The sequence below is a fragment of the Neofelis nebulosa genome, chromosome 2 (genome assembly GCF_028018385.1).
Source record: "Neofelis nebulosa isolate mNeoNeb1 chromosome 2, mNeoNeb1.pri, whole genome shotgun sequence".
Taxonomy (NCBI): domain Eukaryota; kingdom Metazoa; phylum Chordata; class Mammalia; order Carnivora; family Felidae; genus Neofelis; species Neofelis nebulosa.
The window spans coordinates 157,599,652-157,625,696 of NC_080783.1; the positions used below are offsets into that span (position 1 = coordinate 157,599,652).

The window sequence follows — 26,045 nt, forward strand, 5'->3', positions numbered from 1 at the left end:
AAGATAGAGTACATTGTCTGTAAATAGATCATGTTAGCCTAAGAAGCTGGCAAAAAGTATAATTTAATTCCTGTATTTCATCTGAAAATTAAGGCAACTCGATAGTATTACCATTTAAAAAAGTACATTAAGTCTGAGAAAGAATGGTTTGCTATATTATTCTTGTAATTAGCCAATTATAATTTATTAATTGGTTCTCCTCTAATAGGGCTATGTGGTTAGTCCTTTGGCTTTGACTGCTGTTGCCTCTATGCCCTGTGTGCTCCTCCAGGAGTTACTATGCATAGTTTGGCAATAGTTATCACTTTGATAAATGAATCTTTGTCTGGTCTCTAGGTTATTATGATATGTTTAAATGGTCCAAGTAAGATTTAGAAGGACTTTTAAAAAATAGAATATAACTGTAAGATGTGTTTTATATACTATAATTGGTAGGTTTGTGCCTGGGTTTCTGAAGGATGTTCTTTAAAGGCTTGTTCCTGTTTCACGGGGTGCCTGCGTGGCTCAGTCGGTTAAGCATCCGACTTCAGCTCAGGTCATGATCTTGCAGTTCGTGAGTTTGAGCCCTGTGTTGGGCTCTCTGTTGACAGCTCGGAGCCTGGAGCCTGCTTCTGATTCTGTGCCTCCCTCTCTCTCTGCCCCTCCCCTACTTGCATTCTGTCTCTCAAAAATGAATAAATGTTAAAAAAATTTTTTTAATTTAAAATCTTGTTCCTGTTTCACATGATTACATATCTACCTCTGTTTATGATGTCTTTTTGGGGGAATGAATTGAGGACTTAAACCATTTATTATTTTATAAACAGATTAATATACAATATTCAATTTGGCTTTTAGCCTATTTATGATGAGGATTCTTAGTTATGGGGAATATTCCTCTTATTAATGACTTATCTTACTTTACTCCTACCTGGAATTAAATATGAAGATATTTCTGTGGTGCTTGGGTGTCTCACTCAGTTAAGCATCTGACTCTTGATTTTGGCTCAGGTTATGATCTTACAGGTGGTGGGATTGAGCCCCATGTTGGGCTTCATGCTGTCAGCAGAGCCTGCTTGGGATTCTCTCTCTCTCTCTCTCTCTCTCTCTCTCTCTCTCTCTCTTTCACCCCTCCCCTGCTTTCTCTCTCTCAAAATAAATAAATAGACTAAAAAAAAAAAGATATTTCTAAGTAAATTCTTTAGAAAGTAACAAATTATTATAACAGTTTAGAAACTTAAAATCATTAAGAAGAGTTTTTAGTTTTAAAGCTTGAATTTCATTTGTGTGTCATCCTTGCACAGGGGCCGTGCTAATCTCTGTATCATTCCAATTTTAGTCTATGTGCTGCTGAAGCAAGCACTTAAAGCTTGAATTTCAAACTACAGTTTGAATTTATTTTTATACAGTATGTAACATTTTTCAGTTAAGAAAATATTATCATGACTTCTGTTCATTTTCCAGGTATGCATGCTGAGAAAAATGAGTGGTCATTACATTTAATAAATACTATGAGTAGAGCTCTGTTTTGTTTTTGTTTTTTTTTCATTTGTTTTTCAAAGCAGTATTTTACCTTTGTCTTGAAATGCAGGGTATTTGTATTTAGTTTTCCCATGTTCTTCAGTAAGAAATTAGTTCATGTCACAAGTCATTTGCTGAAATACATGACACAGGTGATTGCGTTTTATTTTGGAAGTTCACATCAATTCCATAGGTCCTGTTTGAAACATAACATTAGTGATGTCACTACTCTTGTTCTGATTTCTTTCTGATCTTCTGTCTGTACTTCACACATTCTGGCCATACCGAGCCATTCTCTGTGCCTCGAATGGTTGTCAGTACTTCTGGCTCACTACTACCAAAACCTGGCTGTGATTCTGAATCTCTTGTGGTTAAAAATATAGGTTTCTTGGCTCCACCCCTGGTGATTCTACTTCCCTAAGTCTTAAGTGAGGCCTAGATATCAGCTCTAGATGTGGTTCAGATGCACAATCAAGTTTAGGAAGCACAGATTTAATTTATACCTGACCTTCCAAATTCACATTCATACTTCTTTAAAAACGCATTTCCTGACCCCCTTCTTTGCTTCTGTGGTATCCTGTGTATACTTTTATCCTAACATGATTATACCAGTTATAGTATGTCTCCCTCATCAGATTATAACTCCTTGAAAGGACTACGGATTATATTTTATTTCATTTTGTACTTCTAGGGCCTAGCACAGTGTCTGACACATAGTAGGTTCTCAGTAGGTATTGAATAAGTAAACAAGTGACTTGGAAACATTTTATCAGTCAGGCAAAGTACACACAAGTTTGTACTTCAAAAATAAAAACACTTCTGTTTCCTAAATTGTAGTTAGTTTAGTTTTTAGCAAATATTACTCTGTTACAAAAGAAATTTTAATAAATAGGTTGTAGGAATTTTATAATAATATTTTAAAGTATTGACGCAGGGTAAGGGATTTTAATGGTTGTGGGGGCAAATAAAAAGACATGTTATCATTTTCATAGCGAAGTTCATAGGATGGAGGACAGGTGTTTTGTTCTTTGTCCATGCTTTCTGTAACCTTACCTGCCCTCAGAAATTTTGTTTTTATTTGCCTGGTTTTAACTTCCTTAAACATTTCACTTTTTCGGGAAATTTTCTGCCCTCAAATAATTGTTTTGGACTAAATCTCTGTTTTGCTACCTCTAGTATGCTTAATATGCTTAAGATGAGGGAGGGAAAAGGCATTATGCAGAGGTTAGATCCTAAATTCAGCATGTGAAACAAAACTGAGCCAAATTATTCTCGAAAGTTTCTGAAATAGCACATAAAGTACAATATAGTATTCCATCAAGTCTAACAGCCAGTTTTCCTTCCAGTGCTAGTGCAGATAACTGTTTTCCTTTTCTTTAGTGGAGCACTTGATAAAATGGTTTACTTAGGATTAGGGTATATGTTATGTGAAAGTATACATCTCCTTAATTGTAGAATTATGGGGTGCCAGGGTGGCTCAGTCAGTTAAGGGTCCGACTTCAGTTCAGGTTATGATCTCACAGTTCGTGAGCTTGAGCCCCGTGTTTGACTTTGCTGACAGCTCAGAGCCTGGAGCTTGCTTCACATTCTGTGTCTCCCTCTCTCTCTGCCCCTCCCCTGCTCACACTCTGTCTCTCTCTCTCTCTCTGTCTCTGTCTTTCTCTCTCTCTCTCAAAAATAAACATTAAAAAAATCGTAGAATTATGATGCTCATGCTGTAAGAGGCATATGGAGATTGAGACTGACAGAGACGATGTAGAGTCGTATCTCCCATCTCATGTTTACTTGGAGACTAAATGCATGGAGTATTAGGGTGGGTGATACTAATGCTCCCCCCCCCCCCCCCCCCCGTTTTGGCTGAGTGCATAAGATTAACTTTATGTAGAGTTACATGTGTAAATAATTTTTCTTAAAATATGATTTAGCTCTACTAATTCGGTGGGTATGAGTTTTTGAAATGGTCCCTGTCTGATAAACTATGTGTATAAATAAATCCAGCAGCTTTTCTGACTCCATTTTTTCCCTTTACTCTATATTTTCATCATTATGTGAGATTCCTAATTTAATTAGGAATAATTATTAATTATTCCTGATTTAAACCTTTTTCTTCATCTCCCCTTATTCAGAAACTCTTAGTTTATGCAAAATAAAATTCAAGTCCCCTATGCTGGTACTTAAGGCTTTTGCAATCTGGTTCCAAATCTGACATTCTCATAATTTAATTTCCATCCCTTATGCTCCAGCCACTTCCTTCATGTAAGTTCCTGTATTGGCTTCTGTCACTGCCTTACACTGGTCATTCCACCTATAGTTCTTTTCTTCCTCTTTCTAGTTTTCCTATGCCCAAATTCAATTTATACACTCCCTAGAGCTTTCTTGGTCCTTTTTTCATAAATAATATTTTATTCATACTTTTGTCATGCCAGTTTTTTGTATGTATTGATCTTATTTCTTCAGTGCTGGTTCTCATACTGTTTGTATTCCTCAGAGTGCCTTCTTTAGTGTATTGTACAGAACTGAGTGAATGAATGGATGAATGAATGAATGAAAAGTGTGCTAAAGACTACTAGCTAAGTGAAACCTGGTTGGTCTAGGCTAGAAAGGAAATGTGTATGAAACTGCTTATTTATATTCCCTTTATTTTTTAATTTTATTTTTTTAAGTAATGTCTACACCCAGTTTAGGGCTTGAACTCACAACCCCAAGATCAAGAGTTGCATGCTCTACCGACTAAGCCAGCCAGGTGCCCCTCATATTCCCTTTATGTCTTGTTTCCTACACTGCATTGAGCTAAAAGTACTCTGTAGTCAATTTTATAAACTATTCCCTAATTCCTACTTTAGGGATCCATTGGTGGGGTGATCTCACCAGGCAACTTCAAATTCATTTCTTTCTATCAGATAGAAGTCTGTAAGGGTCTTACTTAAGACAAATTAACTTCAACTTTACTTATTCCCTGCCTTACCACTATTTAAATTCCCTTGGGATGTGCTGTTTTGGCGGTCCCTTGTCCTGTTTTACTCCTTTTTAAAATAAAAAATGGTAAAAGTAGAAATGTAAATTTTGGTAGGGTGCCGACTGGGTGGCTTAGTCGGCTAAGCATCTGACTTCGGCTCAGGTCATGATCTCACACCTCGTGGGTTTGAACCCTACATCGGGCTCTGTGCTGACAGCTCAAGCCTGGAGTCTGCTTCAGATTCTGTGTCTCCCTCTCTCTCTGCCTCTCCCTGCTCACACTCTGTCTCTCTGAAAAATAAATAAACAGTAAAAAATTAAAAAAGAAAAAAAGAAATGTGAATTTTGGTAATGTATCTGTAACCTAAGATAGAAAAAAAATCATGAATTGCCTATTATTGTGGGTTTTAAAGTCATTGGTTATATGACTTTTGACTGTTGCTTTTTAAACTGCTGTGGATTAGATCTTGTACATCAGAGGGCATTTTGAAAGATGGATCGTTAATAAGTTATTTCAGAGATTTTCTTGTACAGTTACTCATTAACATAATTTGGAGAAGGGCACGGTTATTATGGCTCTTTGAAAATCCTTGTGGCTTTCTCTCAGTAAGGTCAGACAAAACGTACCCATATTTCTGGCCTCCTCCATACTCACTGCAACACATATTCACTGTACACAATAATTCAGATACTACATTGGGAGTTTTATAATGACTTATTTCATTATTCCTTGAGGCCTTTATGAGAGATTGTTTTTTGTTCACGTTACATATTAAAAATAGTTACTCAGTAAAAAAAATTAGGAAAGGAAAAATATTATGGGTAAATTCCAACATAATAAAAGTAGTGGATTAATCACTTATAAAACAAGTACAGAGGTTGAAGCACAAAAGCAGTGAAATCAATTATAGCTATAAAAATCAGTCAAGGGATTCACAAAATAAAAGGATGTAAAGTATGACCTCATATATATATGATGACGGGAGGGAGAGTAAAAATTTAGTGCTTTTTAGAAAGGGTTCAAACTTAAGCAACTGTCAACTTAATTTAGATCTCTATCTGCATAGGATGTTATATAAAAACCAATGGTAACCACAAACCAAAAACCTATAATACATATGCAAAAAATAAAGAGAAAAGAATTCAAGCATATCACTAAAGAAAGCCATCAAACCACAAGAGAAGAGAGCAAGAAAAGAAAGGAACAGAGAAGAAGTACAAAAACAACCATAAAACAAGTAACAAAATGGCAATGTCAGTAATTACTTTTAATGTATATGGATTAAATGGTCAACCAAGAAATCAAAGAGGAAATAAAAAAATACATGGAGACAAATGAAAATGAAAACACAGTGGTCCAAAATCTTTGGGATGCAGCAAAAGCTATTCTAAGAGGGAAGTTTATAGTAATATAGGCCTACATCAACAAGCAAGAAAAATCTCAAACAACCTAACATTGCACCTAAAGAATCTAGAACCAGTAGAAGGAAGAAAATAATAAAGATGAGAGCAGAAATAAGTGAAACAGAGACTAAAAACAAAACAAAATAGAACAGATCAATGAAACCAGGAGCTGAAGAGATCAACAAAATTGATTAGCCAGACTCATAATAATAATAAAAAAAAAGACTCAAAATCAGAAATGAGAGAGGGGAAATAACAACCAACACCACAGGGGTGCCTGGCCGGCTCAGTTGGTAGAGAATGTGACTCTTGATCTGAGGATTGTGAGTTCAAGCCCTGTGTTGGGTGTAAAGATTACTTAACACACACACACACACACACACACACACACACACACACACACAATCAACCAACACCACAGAAATGCAAAGTATTAGAATATTATGAAAAATTATATGCTAACAAATTGGACAACCTGGAAGTAATGGATAAATTCTTAGACATATGTAACCTTCCAGAACTGAATCAGAAAGGAATAGAAATATTGAAGAAACAGATTACTAGCAATCAAAATCAAATCAGTAATTAAAAATTTCTCAACAAACAAAAGTCCAAGCCCAGATGGCTTCACAAGTGAATTCTATCAAATGTTTAAAGAAGAGGTAAGGGGTATCTGGCTGGCTCAGGTGCAGTGTGCAACTCTTGATCTCAAGGGTGTGGGTTCAAGCTCCATGTTGGTTGTAGAGATTACTTAAAAATAAAATCCTTAAAAAATATGTAGAAAAGTTAATACCTATTCTTTTCAAATTATTCCAAAAATTAGAAGAGAAAGGAAAGCTTCCAAATTCAATCTGTGAGGCCAGCATTACCTTGATACCAAAACCAGATAAAAACACTACAACAAAAGAACACTATAGTCTGCTATCTACGATAAACATAGATGTAGAACTCCTCAACAAAATATTAGCCAATTGAATCCAAAAATGCATTAAAAAAAATCATTCACCATAATCAGATGGGATTTATTCCAAGGATGCAAGGCTAGTTCAGTATTTGCAAATCAACGTGATATATCACATTGACAAGAAAAAGGATAAAAACCATATGATCTCAGTAGATGCAGAAAAAGCATTTGACAAAGTACAACATCAATTCATGATAAAAATCCTCAACAGAGTAGGTTTAGATGGAACATGCTTGGACATAATGAAGACCATGTATGGAAAACCAATGGCTAACATTGTACTCAGTGGTGAAAAACAGAGCTTCTACTCTAAGATTAGGGACGTGACAAGAATGTCCACCTTTACCACTTTTATTAAATATAGTACTGGAAAACCTAGCCACAGTAGTCAGACAAGAAAAAGAAATAAAAGCCATCCAAGTTGGTAAGAAGAATTAAAACTTTCACTATTTGCAGATGATATACTATATACAAAATTAGCACTGATAAATGAATGTAATAAAATTTCAGGATACAATATCAATATACAGAAATCTTGTAGTTCTATACACTAATAAGGAAGTGGCAGAAAGAGAAATTAAGAAAATAATTGCATTTATAATTGCATCAAACAAAAAGAACAAAATACCTAGGAATAAACTTAACCAAGAATGTGAAAGACTTGTACTCTGAAAATTATAAAATGTTGATGAAAGAAATTGAAGGTGATACAAACAAATGAGAAGATATGCCATGCTCATGGATTGGGAGAACTAATATTGTTAAAATGTCCAAAGCAATCCACAGATAATGCAGTCTCTATCAAAATGCAACAACATTTTTCAAAGAAATAATAAAATAATCCTAAAATTTATGTGGAACAACAAAAGATTCCGATTAGCCAAAGCAATCTTGAAAAAGAACAAAACCAAAAATACTACAATTCCCGGTTTTGAGATATACTACACAGCTGTAGTAATCAAAACAGTATGGAACTGACACAAAAATAGACACAGATCAATGGAACAGAATAGAAATCTCAGAAATAAACCCACAGTTATGTGGTCAATTAATTTACAACAAAAGAGGCAAGAATATGCAATGGGAAAAAGACTATCTCTTCAACATATGGTGCTGGGAAGACTGGACAGCTCTATGCAAAAGAGTAAAATTGACTACTTTCTTACACCATACACAAAAGTAAACTCAAAATCAGTTAGAGATCTAGATGTGAGACCTGAAACCATAAAATTCCTGGAAGAAAACATAGGCAGTAATCTCTTTGACATCAAATATAGGGACATTTTTCTAATTTATGCTTCCTTTGGCAAGGGAAACAAAAGTGAAATTAAACTGTTGGGACTACACCAAAATAAAAAGCTTTTGCACAGTGATGGAAACATCAACAAAACAAAAGGCAACCTATTAACTGGAGAAGATATTTGTAAATGATGTAGCTGATAAGGAGTTAATATCCAAAATATATAAAAAACATATAACTCAACACCAAAAAACCCCCAAATTACAAATAATCCAATGTAAAAATGGGCAGACGACATGAACAGACTTTTTTCCAAAAAGACATACAGAAGGCCAACAGACACATGAAAGGACACTCAACTTCTCTAATCATCAAGGAAATGCAAATCAAAACAATGAGATATCACTTCACAGCTGTAAGCGTGGCTAAAATAAAAAACATGAGAAGTAACAAGTGTTGGCAAGGATGTGGTGAAAAGCTTTATGCATTGTTGGTGGGAATGGGAGCTGGTGTCACTGTGGAACACAGTATGGAAGTTCCTTGAAAAATTAAAAATAGAGTTGCCAAATGATCTAGTAATTGCACTACTGGGTTTTTACCCAAAGAAAACAAAAATACTAATTTGAAAAGATATCTGCACTCTTATGTTTATTGCAGCATTGTTTACAGTAGTCAAGATATAACAGCAGCCCATGTGTCCATCCATAGATGAATGGATAAAGAAGTGGTGTATATATACACATGAACATGCACACGCACATACACACAGAGCTATTACTCAGCCATCAAAAAGAATGAAATCTTGCTGTTTGCAGGAACGTGGAAGTATTTCAAGTGTATAATGCTAAGTGAAATAAGTCAGAGAGAGCCAAATGCCATATGATTTCACTCATATGTGGAATTTAAGACACAAATAAATGAACAAAGAAAAAAAGAGACCAACAAAAAACCAGAGAGCAAACTGGTGGTTTGCGAGAGGGAGGGGGGTGAGGCGATGGGTGAAATAGGTGAAGGAGATTCCAGAGCACAATCATGATGAGCATTGAGTAATGTATAGAATTGTTGAATCACCATATTGTATAACTGAAACTAATATGACACTGTATGTTAATTATACTTGAATAAAAAAGAAGAGAAAAAATAAAAATAGTTACTCAGAATGGTTAAATGACTTGATTAGGGTCCACTAAAGTTAGCATTAAATAATAGGACAAGAATTTGAATTCAGATCTTTTGACTTTATAGTTGGAACATTTCCATTATATTACAACTGTCACCTCCCTAAAAAATTGCAGCAGTTAGTATTTATGTGACATTTACAGTTAAGGAATTCTTTTGATACCATCTAATTTTATTCTTATGCCAATCTAATAGAAGTTGGTATTATCATGCACACTGATCATTTAATACCTTATTAAATTAAAAAATCTATATCTACATGTTGAATGTAATACTGAGGTATTCTGAAAATAGTTAATTTATTAAATGTAAGGAATGCCTCTCCTATTTCCTCATTTACATATTTTCCATAGTTTTTATGTTGTCTTCATCATTATTTGATGCATCACATACTTCATGCTTCTGTACATCATCATGCTTTGTAGTTATAATACATGTTTCTGTACTTCAACAGCTTTGTAGCTGTTTATTCCCTGTCTCTAGTCTCTTTCTTCCTCCAAATCATCCTACACACAGCTGTTAGGATTCTTTCTCAGACACTGCTTTCATGTTTTCACTCCCACGATCAAAAACCTGCAGTGACTCTCTGTTGCCTTTCTGAAAATCCAAAATTTTTAACCAGCCTTCAGTCTTTACTGCTTTGTTAATTCCAATTTACTGTATTCATTTGTAGATTCATTACAACATCTACTACATAATATTTAATCACTCTCATTTCTCTATTTGTTTTAATCCCACCTAAAACACTTTAATGTCCTCTGTACCCTTTTTTCCTACCCATATATCTTTCTTTCCTTTGTGTCATTGTGTAGAATGTTGTAGAGTACTCTATATAGGGAAGTCACTTGAATGCTTTAAAAAAAAAATTTACAATTATGTATACAATTTTCTAAATACATATTTAAAATTTTATTCTGTTACTATTTTTATTTTATGATTTTGCCTAATTTTTTATGAACAAAAGGACTGGAACTATAGTAAATGTGCTTTGTAAATAATTTGCAGTATTTTATCGTAATTTTTGTCAAAGTAATATTAACTCATGCCTTTGGTTGTTCTGCTTCTTGTCTCCTGTCACTTCCCAACAGTTTTTTCTTGTATACTCTGTAAAAATATAAATAATAGTGTTTGACTGTAGATACTTAAATATTCTTAACAACCTGTCATTTTATTCTCATGTTGGCAGCTGATCTGTCTGCCACTCCACATGATGTTCCTGGTAAAGTGTATAATATCTTGAATAGGGAAACATTTAGAATAGTTAAGAAGTTGAAATGTGGAGAATAGTGACAAGGAGAAGGAGAATAGTGACAAGGGTAAAAGGGCATTTTGGCTCCTGCTATCATGCTCTTAATGTTTAAATAATAATCAGAAACCATTTGAAAGACTAAGAAGACTGCGAAGGATTTTATAGAACAAAGGGGATATTTCTTTATCGATTTGTAAATAGATAGGAAGGTTTGGGATGTCAAAGAAGCAAGAGATGTTTATTCCTAAATCAATACCACAATGTTTTTGTTACAGACACTAACTTCTTATCTGGTAACTTGATTTCCTTGACTTTGTTCTTTTTTAGAATCATCTTGGCTATTCTTGGGTCTTGTTTCTTCCATATTAAGTTTAGAATCAGCTTGCCAAGTTCTTAAAACTCTGTTGGGATTTTGATTTGCATTGCAGTGAATTTTAGATTAATTTAGAATGGGCTTCTTTATAGCATTAAATCTTAATTTTTGCATAAGGTATATTTGCATATAATTATATGTTTAACAGCTTTCAACTAAGTTTTGTAATTTTTAATTTTTCTCCATAAACATTTTTGGTAGTTTTTAGTTGTCTTATTTTTTTGTTGTTGATACTGTAAATGGTTCTATTTAAGAAATATATTTTTTTCTGTTGCACATGCAGTTGGCTTTAGTATATTGTTCCAGCAACTTATTGAACTGTATTAATTTTAATAATTTGACTATAAATGTTCTTTTTTTAGTACCCATGAATCTACGAACAGTGACAGTTTTCTTTCTTTCAAATCTTTTTACCATAAAACTTTTTTTACATCTTCAAGATCTTTCATATTTGAAATTTTGGGGATAAAAATTGTCTTTAAAGACCAAAATAATTAATAGTCTGGAGAAATCCTTTATTTTGTCCATGAAAAAAAATGTGTTCTTGAGAGGTAATGTGATGTTTAAGGTCAACAGCTGTGTAGTAGCAGACATAATGCTTGAATTCTAGTATAGTGATTATATTATACTATGTTGTCAAATTCATCAATATAAATAAGTGAAATATTAAAGAAAAAGGATAAGTGAAAGCAATTAATTAAAAATAAAGATAAATGTTGATATGACCTATGAAGCTGAATTTTACATGATAATATACTTAATTTATTATTGTAAACAATAATAACCTTAACAAAATTACAGTAACTGATCTTCAGAGCTTTTTCCTGTAATATGGTTTCTCTAGAGCTGTTCATCTATTTCAATTTGAAGATAACACAAAATTATTTTTAGGGGTACCTGGGTGGCTCAGTCAGTTAAGCATCCGACTCTTGATTTCGGCTCAGGTTATGATTTCACAGTTTGTGGGATCGAGCCCGCATTGGGCTCTGCACCGACAGCACAGAGCCTGCTTGGTATTCTCTCTCTCTCTTCCTCTCTCTCCCTCCCTTCCTCCCCCCCCCCCAAAATAAATAAAACTTAAAAAAAATTATTTTCATTTTTGTACCTCCAATCAGGTGAACCTATTGGTGTTTAATATCTAGTAATTATGTCAGAATGTGCAATAACTTGATTTCCTGGGTATTTGTGATGGCCTTGTTAAATAGTCTTGTTGAATACTTGTTTTAAAATCAGTTATAAACCAATTTAAAATTCGGGTGCTTCCAAAGATTGTGTAAATATAAGGAAATCACTCTTAAATGGAAGACAATTAGCACAGTATTTAAGAGTACAAGCTGTTAGTAGAACTGTCTCTATTTGCAGATGACATAACATTATATATAGAAAATCCTAAAGACTCTACCAAAACACTGTTAGAGTTAATAAACAAATTCAGTAAAGGTACAGGATATAAAATCAGTGTACAAAAATCTGCTGCATTTCTGCACACTAGTAACTGTCAGAGAAATTAAGAAAATCCCATTTATAATTGCATTAAAAAATAGTAAAGTACCTAGGGATTAATTTAGTCACAGAGGTAAAAGACCTGTACATTGAAAACTGTAAGACATTATTGAAATAAATTGAGAAACACAAATAAATGGCAAGATATTCTGTGCTCATGGATTGGAAGAATTAATATTGTTAAAATGACCACACTACCCAAAGCAATCTACAGATTCAGTGCAATCCCTATCAAGATTCCAATGACATTTTTCACGTAAGAAAAAACAATCCTAAAGTTTTCAAGTAGACAAAGCAATTTTGAAAAAGAAGAAAAAGGTAGAGGCATCATACTTCCCAATTTAAAGTATAGTGCAAAGCTATAGTACTCAAAAACATTGTGGTATTGGTATGAGAATAAACACAATCCAGCGGAACAAAATAGCCCAGAAAGAAATCTATACATATGTGGTCAATTAATTTGCAACAAAGAAGTGAAGAACATATTTCACTTCATTAGTGAAAGGACATTCTCTTCAATACATTATGTTAGGAACACTGAGCAGCCATATGCAAAAGAATGAAACTGGATCCATTAACTTACATTATTCACAATCATCAACTCAAAATGAATTAAAGACTTGAATGTAAGACCTGAAACGATAAAACTTTTAGAAGAAAATGTGTGCAGTAAACTCTTTGACATCAGTCTTGCTGATGATTTTTTAAATTTGATACCAAAAGCAAAGGCAACAGAAGCAAAAATCAGCAAGTAGGACTATATCAAACTAAAATCTACTCTTCATCAAAGGAAACCATCAGCAACATGAAAACACAACCTACCAAATGGGAGAAGATATCTGCAAGTCATATATCTGATAAGGGGTTAATATCCAAAATATATAAAGAACCCGTGTAACTCAATAACAAAAAAAAAATCCAATTAAAAAATGGGGAGAGGATCTGAATATTTTCCAAAGAAAACATACTGATGGGAAATAGGTATATGAAAAGGTCTCAGTATTACTAATCATCAGAGAAGTGCAAATCAAAACCACAATATCACCTCCCACCTGTTAGAATGACTATTGTCAAAAAGACAAGAAATAGCAAGTGGTAGTGAGGATATGGAGAAAAGAGAACTTTTATGCACTGTTGGTAGGAATGTAAATTGGTACACCCACTATGGAAAACAATAAGTAGCTTCCTCAAAAAGTTAAAAGTAGAACTAACATAGGATCCTGCAATTACATTTCTTGGTACTTATCCAAAGGAAATGAAAACACTATCTTGAAAAGATATCTGCACCCCCATGTTCATTACACTATTATTTACACTACTGAGATGTGGAAACAACTAAGTGTCAATGGAGGAATGGATGGATGGATGGATGGATGCGTGGATAAAGAAGATGTGGTATATATACACAATGAAATATTAAAAAAAAAGAAGGAAATACTGCCATTTTTGACAACATGGATGGACCTTGGAGGGTATTATGCTAAGTAAAATAAGTCAGAGGAGAACAAACAATGTATGATCTCACTTATATGTGGAATCTAAAAAAAGTTGAACTCACATACACAAGGATCAGACTGGTGGTTGTCAGAGGCAAGGGGGAGTGGGTGGGCAAAATGGATAAAAGTGGTCAAAAAGTAAAGACTTCTAGTTATAAAACTAGTAGTCCTGGAGGTGTAATGCCTAGCATGGTGAGAAAAAAGGGAAAAAGTGCAAGCTGTAGAGTCAGACCAGACCACAAAGTCTAATCTAACTTAAGAAGTGGGCAAGAATGATTGATGACTTATATTGCTTTTGCTTCAGATTGCTACCAAACCAACAAAGAAGCAATGCACAGTATATATGAAATAAGGATATGAGTAAGCTGTAAGTGGCTACAGCTCTCCTCTACTTGTTTGTTACCATGGTGATCCTGAATTTGGCACCAACTGGTGCAGCCTGCAATGAGTGAGAAACTAGCCAGGTCAGAGGAATCCAGAACAGTTACTAGTGGAAGGGCCATGTTGTCATTCAAAAGTTCTACCTACTGTCACATTAGGCAATTTCTTGCTGTGCCTGAGATTTGTATTTACATGTTTTATTTCCTACTGTATCATCAAGACTTCAGTAAACTTGGAAGGGGCCTGAAAAAGTCACTGCTAGTTTTTGATTTTGGATGAACTGTTTAATCTCTCTCAGCCTTAGTGCCCTTGTCTGTAAGATGGGGAAAGAATACGTACATGGGGTGACTTGTTGGTTCATCAATCTGGTTAGGAGTAATTCCCAGTTCCCTTTTCCCTTGCATCATTTATGAATCAGCCTCTCATATTTTCTGATTATTGAATTGGCTTAGCATCAGCTGACTTGGAATTAATTTAATGATCCTAAATACTAGTTTTACTGTGACACTCTTAATTACCATAAGAAAGGTCATAAAAGGTGTAAGTTTGTAAGTGGGGCCATTTTGAGTCATGAGCTGCCTGTACAGACCAGACAGGAATAATATGCTTATTAGTAGGAAAAGGAAAAAAGCAGATGGTTGTAGAAGAGCTGACAAAACACTGGCTTTCATAAAGTTTCACAAATTTTTATTGATATATCGAACTGCTTTCAAGTTCTGGTCTCTCTCTGTAAGGCTTTATTCTTGAATTTTCATCAAATTGTGTGCCATGCTAATATTCATCTTTCCTCTTTGAACTAGCTTTAGTGATTCCTTACAATTAAGGGAGCCTAACTAGAGTACATATTAGGGGATGGATAAAGGATTAACAAAGCCATTTTCTACTATTAAAAAAAATGACTTTCGGGGCGCCTGGGTGGCTCAGTCGGTTAAGCGGCCAACTTCGGCTCAGGTCATGATCTTGCGGTCCGTGAGTTCGAGCCCCGCGTCGGGCTCTTTGTGCTGACAGCTCAGAGCCTGGGGCCTGTTTCAGATTCTCTGTCTCCCTCTCTCTGACCCTCCCCCGTTCATGCTCTCTCTCTGTCTCAAAAATAAATAAACGTTAAAAAAAAAATTAAAAAAAAAATGACTTTGTTCACTTTGTAACACTGTACTTTTAGATATCTCATAAAGGTAGACAGCATTACTTGTGGTAAAATTGTTCCCTTACTAATTAGAAAACCACAAATAGACCAATATAAATAAATCATAAGTACTTGAGGAAAAGCCATATCTTTGGGCTTCCCTGAGTGTGAAGATTCCTGTAATTGTGTTTGTTCCTTGGAGGGACCCTGAAAACTATGGTTATGGAGTTCTTGCATAAGATGTTGATTTTAGTTGGGCATGAGGCTTCTAAGCCAAAGTGGATATTCTGCCCACCCATATAAGTCTCATTCTTTTATCCTTGAGTTGTCATCTGAAGCACCAAAAAGAATAGCTTGGGAGGATCATATATATATTTATATGCCATGCTGTCAGCTACAGCGTCTTAGACTTGAAATAGAAAGTCCCCATCAGTTGCATATATTGCTGTGTAGATTGTGAGGGTACCTCTGTGGAAGAGGAGTGTCTAATACTTTTTATGTCTTGTTGCTGTAACAAATTGCCACCAATTTAATAGCTTAAAATAATATATACTGGTTCTAGATATCAGAAATCCAAAATGCATCATCAGATCTGTGTTCCCTCTCAAAGCTCTAGGGGAAAATCTGTTTCCTTGTTTTTTTTTCCAACTTGTAGAGACTCCTTGTTTTCCTTGGCTCATGGCCCTATCCTCTATTTTGAAAGTCATCAGCATAACATCTTCAGTGACTCCTCTCCTGTTGTCATATTTCCTTCTTCCTCCTTTTTTCTGCTGTCACCTTACCTTCTCTGACTCTGATGCTCTTGCCTCTCTCTCTTAAAAGGACCCTAGTGATTACAGATAAATTCAGAATACTCTCCCCATCTCAAAATCCTTAATTTAATCAAATCTACAAAGTCCCTTTTGTCTTTAAAGGTAACATATTCACACCACATGTTCTGGGGATTAGGACATGGATATCTTTTGGAGCTGTCATTTAAGCCTACTATTTTACTGACAAACATGGTTTCCTGTTTTTGTGTCCTTCTAACTGAATTTGATGCCAAATGGGGTCATCTTGTGAGTTTAAATGTCTACTGGATCCTATCAAGAAGATACCTAGTGGGTGTGACAGACAGGAGTGTTTGGAATCAGTATTCCAAGATAAGGAATCGTGCAACCCAAGAGGAGTTTGACAAGGGAATAGCCCACAGTGTTAAATATAGAAATGTCATAGAAGAGATACACTCAATTTCTTAGAAATCAGATGAGTTGAATTATGATTATAAAAGTTTGAAGAAGTAATGGGAAGCAAAGAAGTAGAAAAAGTAGCTGGAGGATGTTGATTGAGAATGAAATAGAAAGCATAGACTGAGGGGATCTAGAACTGAGACAGAGTTTTGATTTTGAGACCGACAGAATTTATGTAGGTTAGGGGAAGATGCCCAAAGAAAGGAAAAGTAAAAATGGGAAGAGAGGGAATAAAATTAATTTGGGTGTTCTTAGGTATCTGCATTGACTCTTCCATTTATTACACTGATTCTTTCTAAAGTAGGTTGAAAAATTGGGGGGAACCAATAAAAAGCCTGATGCATTTGAGGTCATGTGACTTAGGATGGGTGCTAGGCTGGTCTGAGAAATAAGAAGGAAGACAACTGGTGAGGAGTGGGGCAGAATACACACTAATTTTAGTGACTTCTTCCCTTCTTTTCTCCTTCTTCCCTCTTTCCCTTTTCCAACCAGTAAGTATGTGTTGAGAGCCTATGGTGGTTAGAATACACTTGCCAATTTGTATAATGTAAACTGAAGTGGGGATACAGGGAAGAGTAAAGGGCAGCAGAGTAAACTGTAGTCTCTAAGATAAAACATAAGTGTTTGGGTGGTGGCAGTGGGAGTGACCTCAAAATAAGTCAAAACTTGACATGTCACCATGGAAAGTGATGGTAATAGTATTTCTAAGACAGTTCTGAGGATTGGAGAATTGATAAAAAACAATGTAATTCTCTGTCATGTCATATCTGACTCTTTCAGGATTGCTAAAAGGCTAAGTGAAACTAACATTTGTGAGCATAATTGGATTTCTTTGGAGAAAAGATATATTTCACAGAGTTTTATGTTAATGGTTTCCAAGAATTTGATCTGAGCGTAAGTGGGAGGTTACTCAATTCAGTAAAAGGTATCCTGACATTAAATCCTTATGCCCACCCATTAACTTTTATTTAGCATAATGTCCATGCCCAAGGCTTCCAATCTTGAAATTCAGATGTGTTATTTCAGAAAGTAAAACCCATATTAATCAGAACTTAATTTACCTGAAATGTCAGTTTTTCTCCACCACACAACAAGCAAAGGACAATCAAATAAGACCTTATTAGGGAGTTTGTTCTAACAAATATATTTTAGATTTTATTCTGGACAAATAAAATCTAACTTAATTTCCTGCATTTTATTGAATTCTGTTTATGTTGCTGTATTTAATAAAATAGATATTCAAATGTTAGCCTTCATATGCAAATAAAGATTTTTGTTTAGTAGATTGTTCTTATTCAGAAAAGTAGTTTAAATGTCTTTTTTTTTTTCATTTCATTATTTATTTAGATGTTTAGCTCTCACACTAGGTTTTTTTTTTTTTTTTTTTTTTTTAAATTTTTTTTTTCAACGTTTATTTATTTTTGGGACAGAGAGAGACAGAGCATGAACGGGGGAGGGGCAGAGAGAGAGGGAGACACAGAATCGGAAACAGGCTCCAGGCTCCGAGCCATCAGCCCAGAGCCTGACGCGGGGCTCGAACTCACGGACCGCGAGATCGTGACCTGGCTGAAGTCGGACGCCCAACCGACTGCGCCACCCAGGCGCCCCTCACACTAGGTTTTAACAAGCTGGTGAACACTGGCAAATTATTTCTCCCATGAAACTATAACTACACATTACAAGACAGTATAAATATATGGTTGAACTGACATTAATACACATAGCTGTTTGATCAATTATGTGATAAATTATCAAGCATCTAAATACTGAGTTACACAGCTCTAAAGGCATATAAAAATCAAATGTCTGCTCAGTTCACTAGCAGAAACCCACTTTTTTTTTTTTTTTTTTTTTTTTTTTGCAAGGGAGGTTGGGAAAAGAAGGGAAAAAGGCATACTTCAAACAAAAATATAACTGGTAAACAGCATCCAGTAGATATGGAAAAAATAATGATAATTTTTTGATTAAGAATTGTAGCTACAATAATAAAACATCTCTGCCTTTAAAAAGTATTTACTAAATTAAAGAACATATTCTGCATATTCTGTATAAGACAAAGACAGTATTATACTAGAAATATCGAATAGCCTTTTCCTGTATCTTTTTTAGGTTTTCCCGTAAAGTTGCACCCAAAAGTGTAAACATTAAATTAACTATAAAACTTTTTTTGCCTGGAGACATTAAAGATATGCTTCTGTGCAATGTAGATTTTCAAGATAGAGGTTTTCCATAACAGAACAAAATGAGATCTATAAACAGACATTAATTAATCACTGTACAACTTGGTAAAATAACAAAAATTAATAGTTTCACAAAACTGGTATATACTCATCTGAATGTGTACAATGTAAACATAAAGTGAGAAAACAAATAACCATGTCACCTTTGATTCCAATGTTTGAAATGACTGAAGGAATGAATCACATAAAATTTAGCATGTTCAGAGTTCCTAGATTTTAGTGCTATATGATACTAAAAATATACAAGTGTTATATTGGATATTTTGGTCCCTAATCTGTCTATATTTCTTACGTATTGATAAGATTCTGGCATGGGAGTAGGTTTAAAGAAGACTTACAACTGAGTATTGCATGATTTTAGAAAAGGTCAGCTGGTACAAATGATAAGCACATTTTAACTGTTGAACAGCAAGGATCTTTTCCTGAGTATCTAGATAGGTTGGTTGTAATCCAAACATAGAGGTTCTATGAAGCATGTAACCTGGTAAAACTACTTTTCAGTATTCCTATAAAAGCTTCATTAGACTTATTCACCGCGCCAACTTCTTGGGTGATATGCACAACAAATTAGGTCCTGTCTGAAGTTCCACTTCCAAGACAGTAGCATCAGGCACTCCAGTTTTATTGGCTACTGATGTCTTTGCAGCACAGACACATTTTATAGTGATACTTCTCTAAATACAAAAGTTGCTTGATGTTAAAAGCTCCGTACTGCTTTTATCTTATGATCTGTACTACATCTTTATCTCCAAGTACACAAGCATTTGAGCTCTTCCATAGGCTGCAACACAGTGAATAGGAGTATAACAACCAGGTTCTTCACAAAACTTGTGTTTTGTAAGACTTAACCAGTTATCATTAATGTGGTTGGATGGCACCCTTCATCAAAAGGTGACTCAAGAACATGGATGCCTTCCTTTTCCATAAGAGCAGTGTCATACATTGCTTCACATACTCTTACTATTGTAGTAATGCCATACTTCTTAAGTTTCTCAAAAAACTTCGTTTAAGGTCTTATTGGTTGCATTATGTATAATAAGAAATATCATGTTCTTGTATGTGTGACCTCCATGAGAGTTGAGCTGTTCATTTGAGCCATGTTAAGTTAGTTTAAAAATATTCATTAGAGTTATGAACTAATTTTAAAAATTGAATACAGAAGTGATGTACAGAAACTTCAACATCCTCCACTTGAAATTCTCAGTGCTATAAGTATAAAGTTGGGAGTTAAGGAAAATGAAATGATCCTCCTAACAAGAAGCAGGAAATCTTCAGTCTAGTCATATTGAGCAAAGGAAAGGAAGTGCACCGAGGCTTACCCCATCTAAGTCAGAACTGGAAGATGCTTTGTGGATCCCAATTCAACACTTCTGTGGCCAGAGTAACTGCTCTTATGTGGCTTCTTGGAGCCTAATGAATTTCTACAGTTCTCTTGCCCTCATAAAAGTCATGCCGTGCTTGGAAGAAACATCATAAATGTGTGATGATGGAAAAGAATATGCTTACTGATTGAAGATTGTGGCTTAATCATACAGTGGGTACCAAAGTGGCAATGACTGTAGCCTCAGGGCAGGGGGTCTGTGGTGCTCATTTGCAGGGTAGAACAGGGCAAGTGCAGATAAGGGCACTAGACTGGTATTGAGTTTTGAAAAGAGTTGAAATGAGAACGTTCCATTCCCCAGGTGTTTTTAGTCAGATTTTTATTGTAATTTAAAAAAAATGATTTGAGATAAAAAAAAAAAGATTTTCCAGTTTTGTTAAAGATGTAAACAGACAAAACCTATAGCTCTGTAATTAAATGATTTGTTTATATAAAGTTTTAGAATGTTTGTAATGAAGTTTAAAAGCATACATTTCATTGAACCACAGCAAATGGAAATGCTAAGATTCAGTTCTTATGAGGAAAGTGGTATCCCTTTAATCTTTGTTGATGCGAGTATAGAAATTACTAAAGGTTCGTCCTCGTCCTCCTCATTGTTGTTGTTATTGTTGTTTGGCTCTGCTCATTCCTTGTGAATGAGTAAAAGCCAGTGTATTCCATTGTGCCAAAGAATGTAGTAATGGATGGAAAATGTGTGGACTTTGAAGTAAAATTTCAGCTCCTGTACTTACCAGCCATGTAGCTTTGGGAAGTGTTTTGACCTCACTGAATTTCCTTATCTTTAGAATGCAGACAATACTAGTCTTCACAGTATTGTGACTTAGTGAGAATGAGGCATCTGAAAGGACTGAAGCCCGGTGCCTGTCACAAGGTAAATGCAACAAATACAGTTGCCACATCCTGTCTCTACCTCATTTCCTCTGGTATATTGTGGCTACATTTTGCATACTAGTAATCATCACTTCTGTGTTAGAACTGGAAGAAATTTTAAAAGTTCCTTACTCAGAATTCTACCTTACACTTTTATTTTTAACTTGCTTGTCTACTAAGATTCTGTGTTCACATTTGTTTTTGGAAGTTCTATCATATTGTTTAATATGTATCTTCAGAATTTGATTTAAATTCAGAAACTCATTTTTCTCTTTAAGCTCAAGAAATGAAGTAAAGTGTTTCATTCTGTCATTTTACCCTGTTTCCATTTTTCTATAACTTCCAATCTTATTTTTCTAGAATCTTATTAAATATGAATCTAAATTTGGTAATTTGGCTAAAATATAGTAAGTGCTTGTACCACGTAATACGGAATGGTTAAATCAAATTCATGACAATGAACACCATTTTATTGCTTTAAAAAATCCAAATTGTTAACTTACATTTGATTGAGATTTATTATCTTCCAGTTGCTCTTTTTATCTGTGATAGTCTCAACTTAAAATTTTTCTTTTTTAATTTTTGTCCTAGTTGATTCTTATGATCAAATTGAAGAGCAGAAGTGGTAGTAGAAAACTCTTCACCAGTGTTTGGTCTCTATAGTTTATCCTTTGCCAAATAGATTTTTGTTTTTTATTTATAATATTGATACCTCAGAAGAAGCATATCCATCCAAGCCCTCTTTTTTTAAAAAAAAAATTAATGTTTTATTTTTGAGAAAGAGCGAGAGCAGGAGAGGAGCAGAGAGAGAGGGAGAGACAGAATCTGAAGCAGTCTCTGAGCTGTATGTAGCACAGACAGAGCCCCATGCAGGGCTTGAACTCACGAACTGTGAGATCATGACCTGAGCCAAAGTGGGATGCTTAGCCGACTGAACCACCCAGGCGCCTCCATCCAAGTCCTCTTGATGAAAATAATATCCAAACTCTTTTGTTTAATGCCCCAAATTAAGAGGACCTTTTGATTTTCTTGTCATTTGAGAATAGAAGTGTACCGGAGAGGGCATATTGCAGATGTTTGCATGTATTTTTCAGTCAAAATATGCAATTCTGGCATTGTGGTCAAGTACTAGGAGACTGCTTATAGCATTCTAAACATTTTACATATAGACTGCTAAAATCTACTAATGCTAAGCAAGATTCCAAGATGCTTGTAAAATGGTTGAGTTGGGGAGATCTGACTAAATCAGTACAGATATTACTGGAAAAATAACAACAGTAATCTTTCTGTTAAACATGAGAATATGTGAAAGATTGCACATGCTGATTGATTCCCATTATGATGGACTATATGTGGTATATCAAGATTTAAAATTTTTTATCCTATGTATTTTGACAAAAATAGTTTATGCTTGATCAGTGGCATTCATTAATGCACCATTATATTGGCTATTTCTGTGAGCCATCCATAATGGTCAAGAGACACAATACCTTGTAATTTGGGTAATATAATGTACACATTTGAATTCTAAGCCTTGAGGCTAGTGTGCTTGAGTAAGTCAGTAAACTAGTTCGTGGGAAGTTGAGCAGTGGAAAACTGGAAGAAAGATGAAAAACTTGCCTATGCAAGACCAACTTTAACAGGAAAGGGGAAAGAAGTGGGTGAGGCATCTCTGCTGCTTGCCCCTTCCCCCCATTATAGGAAGAGTGGTTAATATTGGGGAACGTTTGGAAGCACAGATGAAGCAGTGAAGACTTAAGTATAGGCTGCCGGAGCAGACAGTTGAGAGATTTGAAAATGTCAGCCTTGGTGGCTGTAAAGGTGAGGGAAGGGCCAGCAGCAGGATGTAATCCCAGCGCCTTTCTGTAGAAAAGAGCGGCTTTGGGGAATTGATTGGAGACTGTGTAGAATGTTAGCCTCTGTACCTCTTTGAAGTTCTGTTCTCTGATTTTTGCATTTAAGTGGGCACTTAAAATTTTTAGTTATACTTTACTACATTTAAAGGAGAAATTATATGCCTTAGTGCTATTCTTCAATTTGAAAGTTTGCTAAGGTCTCTGGATGGTTCCGTTTAGAATTTCAAGAGCCTTATTTTGTATCAGTTATGTGCTATAAATATTGAACAGCAATGAGTTCATGCTTTTACCTTAATCACCTTAGATGATTAAATTATCAATATAAAAGAAAACATATCATTACATCCTTCCAGATCCTAGTTCATGTAATTTAAGGGTAATGCAGCATTGTTAAAAGTAAATAAATGTTCGTGTCAAACAAACTGGGTGGGATCTGAGCTCCACTATTTACTAGCTGTGTGACTTAACTTTTGTGTACCTCAGTTCATAACCTGTAAAATAGGGATGAGAAAATACATATCTTGGAAATAATGTATGAGATAATGCTTGTAATGTGCTTGTTTTATTAGTGCAATGGTTGAGATATACCGAGTGCTCAATCAATGTTAGTTATTATATTATACTAAACTACATGTGACTTTAAATATATAAGCCTGTAACTAGCTGGCTCTACCTTCATGTGACATGTCTGCTACTGTTGATTTCCCATCTCTGCAGTGCAGTTTTTGAGTTTTATTTCTAATAACATAAAATACTTGGCATCCTGTAGTCCAGTAATGCCAGTTGTTTGACATTTGGCAAGTTGAAAGTAATTCAGAAAATCCTAATGGTCCAGCACCTGTGGCTAGCACATTTGCTATGATTAGTTTCATAGTGCATGGGTGATGAGATTTATTAACTTGGATATTCCTCCAGACATGGAAGAGAGAGGGAGAAAAGCCTAAAAGTAAATTACTCTGGCATCAAGCTAATTATTACATAACAGAATTTGTTGAATTGGCTCGGTCCAACTGTCATTAGATTGCTGCAGAAGCAATAATATAGAATATACTGAATAATTTATATCAGGGGGAAAAAAAGCAACACCTATGACCGGAAATCTAGAGTTAAGAGAGCATCAAAGATCCATGTGATTCTCAGATCTCCTGCTGTCTTAATTTCAGCTACTATTCTACATTGGGATGTTGATATTACTGAAGATAAGCCTGGTGATCCTAGCTCTGGTAGCTAAAGATGCTTTCAGATAGAAGTATCTGATTAGTTAGCACGGCTATAGCATAGCAGTTTTAAGTGAACATTTAAAAAACATTTTTGCATGTTTTTTAAACATGTGGATAAATACAGTAATTTATTTAATTTAATTCAGTGAAAAATTTTTATTAAGGTAATACCAGTCTATTGTAAATGAAGAGTTATGCTTTTTGAAATGTCACACTATAATGATATAGGGCAATGAAGGGTTATTCATCTATTTAATTTTTTTTTTAACCAATTGGTTCCTGGTTCCTGATTGGGCCAAGGAAGAACTTTGGGGAGGTGAATAAAGAATGGCCCTAGCAGACTTGATGCAGGGTTTACCTGTTTATTCAATGTTTGGCAAACATAATGGAATGTATTTATTTTAGTCCATTTTTCCCCCACATGTTTCTCAAATTGTGTTTCATGCCTTCTTTTTTGAGAAGTTTTAAAATTTCATTTTTATTTTAATTGTCCTTAAAATAGATATAAGCATGATTAAAGTATTCTTTTAAATCAGCTACTAAGGAGTGGTAAGGGAAGAAAATATTAGTAGTTTTTTTTAATCTATAAAAGGAAAGAAGTTATGCTTCACTAATATTTATTATATATACTTAAAGTAGCAAATATGTATGATGTACAAATTAGTAGGTATATATGGGTGTGCCCTCCTATTTTTTTAACTAACAGGAATGCATGATTTAAAATATGTGGAAACTCATATAAATAACTGACACACTGTTTGGATTCAAAGCCAGTTTGAACTTATACAATTTCAGTGCTCACTTTTTCTTTAGTTTTGTGTTGAGAGAAGGCCATATTGCCATATGTTTTGTTGTGTGATGTAGGTTTTGCAGGGCCTTGAATAGAGTGAGAGTTGAGTCATCACACATGGTCGTATAGGATTGCCAGACTGTAAGAATATCTTATTCTTGTATCGATTGGATATATTTGAGGGATTTTGTCTCAGTTTTAATAGGATACAAAGCAGATTGCTGTTGTTATATGAATATAGTAGTATATCTTTAGTGTAGATTTATTTTCTTTGGTTTTGATTCCAGCAGTGATTGATCTGATACCCCCTCAGTGAAGACTTAAAAAAACTGCTGTGATACTAACCTGATATTCAAGTGACAAAGACACTTTAAGGAGTCAGCAAGTTAGATAACTACTGTTTGGAGAATGTTTATTGGCAAAGTCTTAAATATAAGATCGGATTATCCTGAACAGTCAAGTAACATACCAGGAATTTATGAATCACATTTTGTACAGCATACTTTTGTGAACATTTTCTGTATTACTGAGTTACATTGTAGTGTAGATATCAAAATACAGAAAAAAGAAAAGAAATATAGGACCAGACCTCTGATGTTATCTCTTTTTCCTGTGAAATACAATAGCAGACATTCAGTTCTAGCAAAATAACATCATTCTTCAAATGGAGTTAATGTTTTTAGAGTATTATTAGTTTGGTAGTTTTTTTAAAATATGATTTATAATTTTGTATTTGTTCATAGTTTTATAAGAACTATAAGCCTAAGCAGTTTGCTTTCACTTCTATATTTTAGTATTATTATACAAATAATTTAACCTTGGACCAAGTGAGAATTTTTTTTTCTTCAGAAAAGCGTTCTGAACCTTTCTTAAGTTTTAGAAATAGTGAATTAGAATATGTGGTGTGACTTCTACATCTTTGAAATACAGTCTGTTTCCAGTCCTGTTTTTTTTTTCATTGATTATCCACAAATAAAATGATTTTTTAAATGACATTGATTATGTTAACTGAAGGTTATGATGCTGTTATACTGAGGCTCAGAGTTGTCTGTAGGAAAAATGTTGATTGAATTTATCATTTTAAGCTGAAAT

General features: G+C 34.5%; 1 protein-coding gene, 1 non-coding gene and 1 pseudogene across 2 annotated transcripts in view; 1 reads left to right on the forward strand and 2 right to left on the reverse strand.

Annotated features, from left to right (window-relative positions):
• Positions 1–26,045, forward strand: part of PIGK (phosphatidylinositol glycan anchor biosynthesis class K) — a 125,520-nt gene that overhangs the window by 11,601 nt on the left and 87,874 nt on the right. The window lies entirely within an intron of this gene.
• On the reverse strand, positions 1,239–1,342 carry LOC131505817 (U6 spliceosomal RNA). The gene has a single exon (XR_009258588.1). It is a non-coding gene; the product is annotated as a U6 spliceosomal RNA (small nuclear RNA).
• On the reverse strand, positions 19,367–19,935 carry LOC131501428 (protein tyrosine phosphatase type IVA 1-like; annotated as a pseudogene).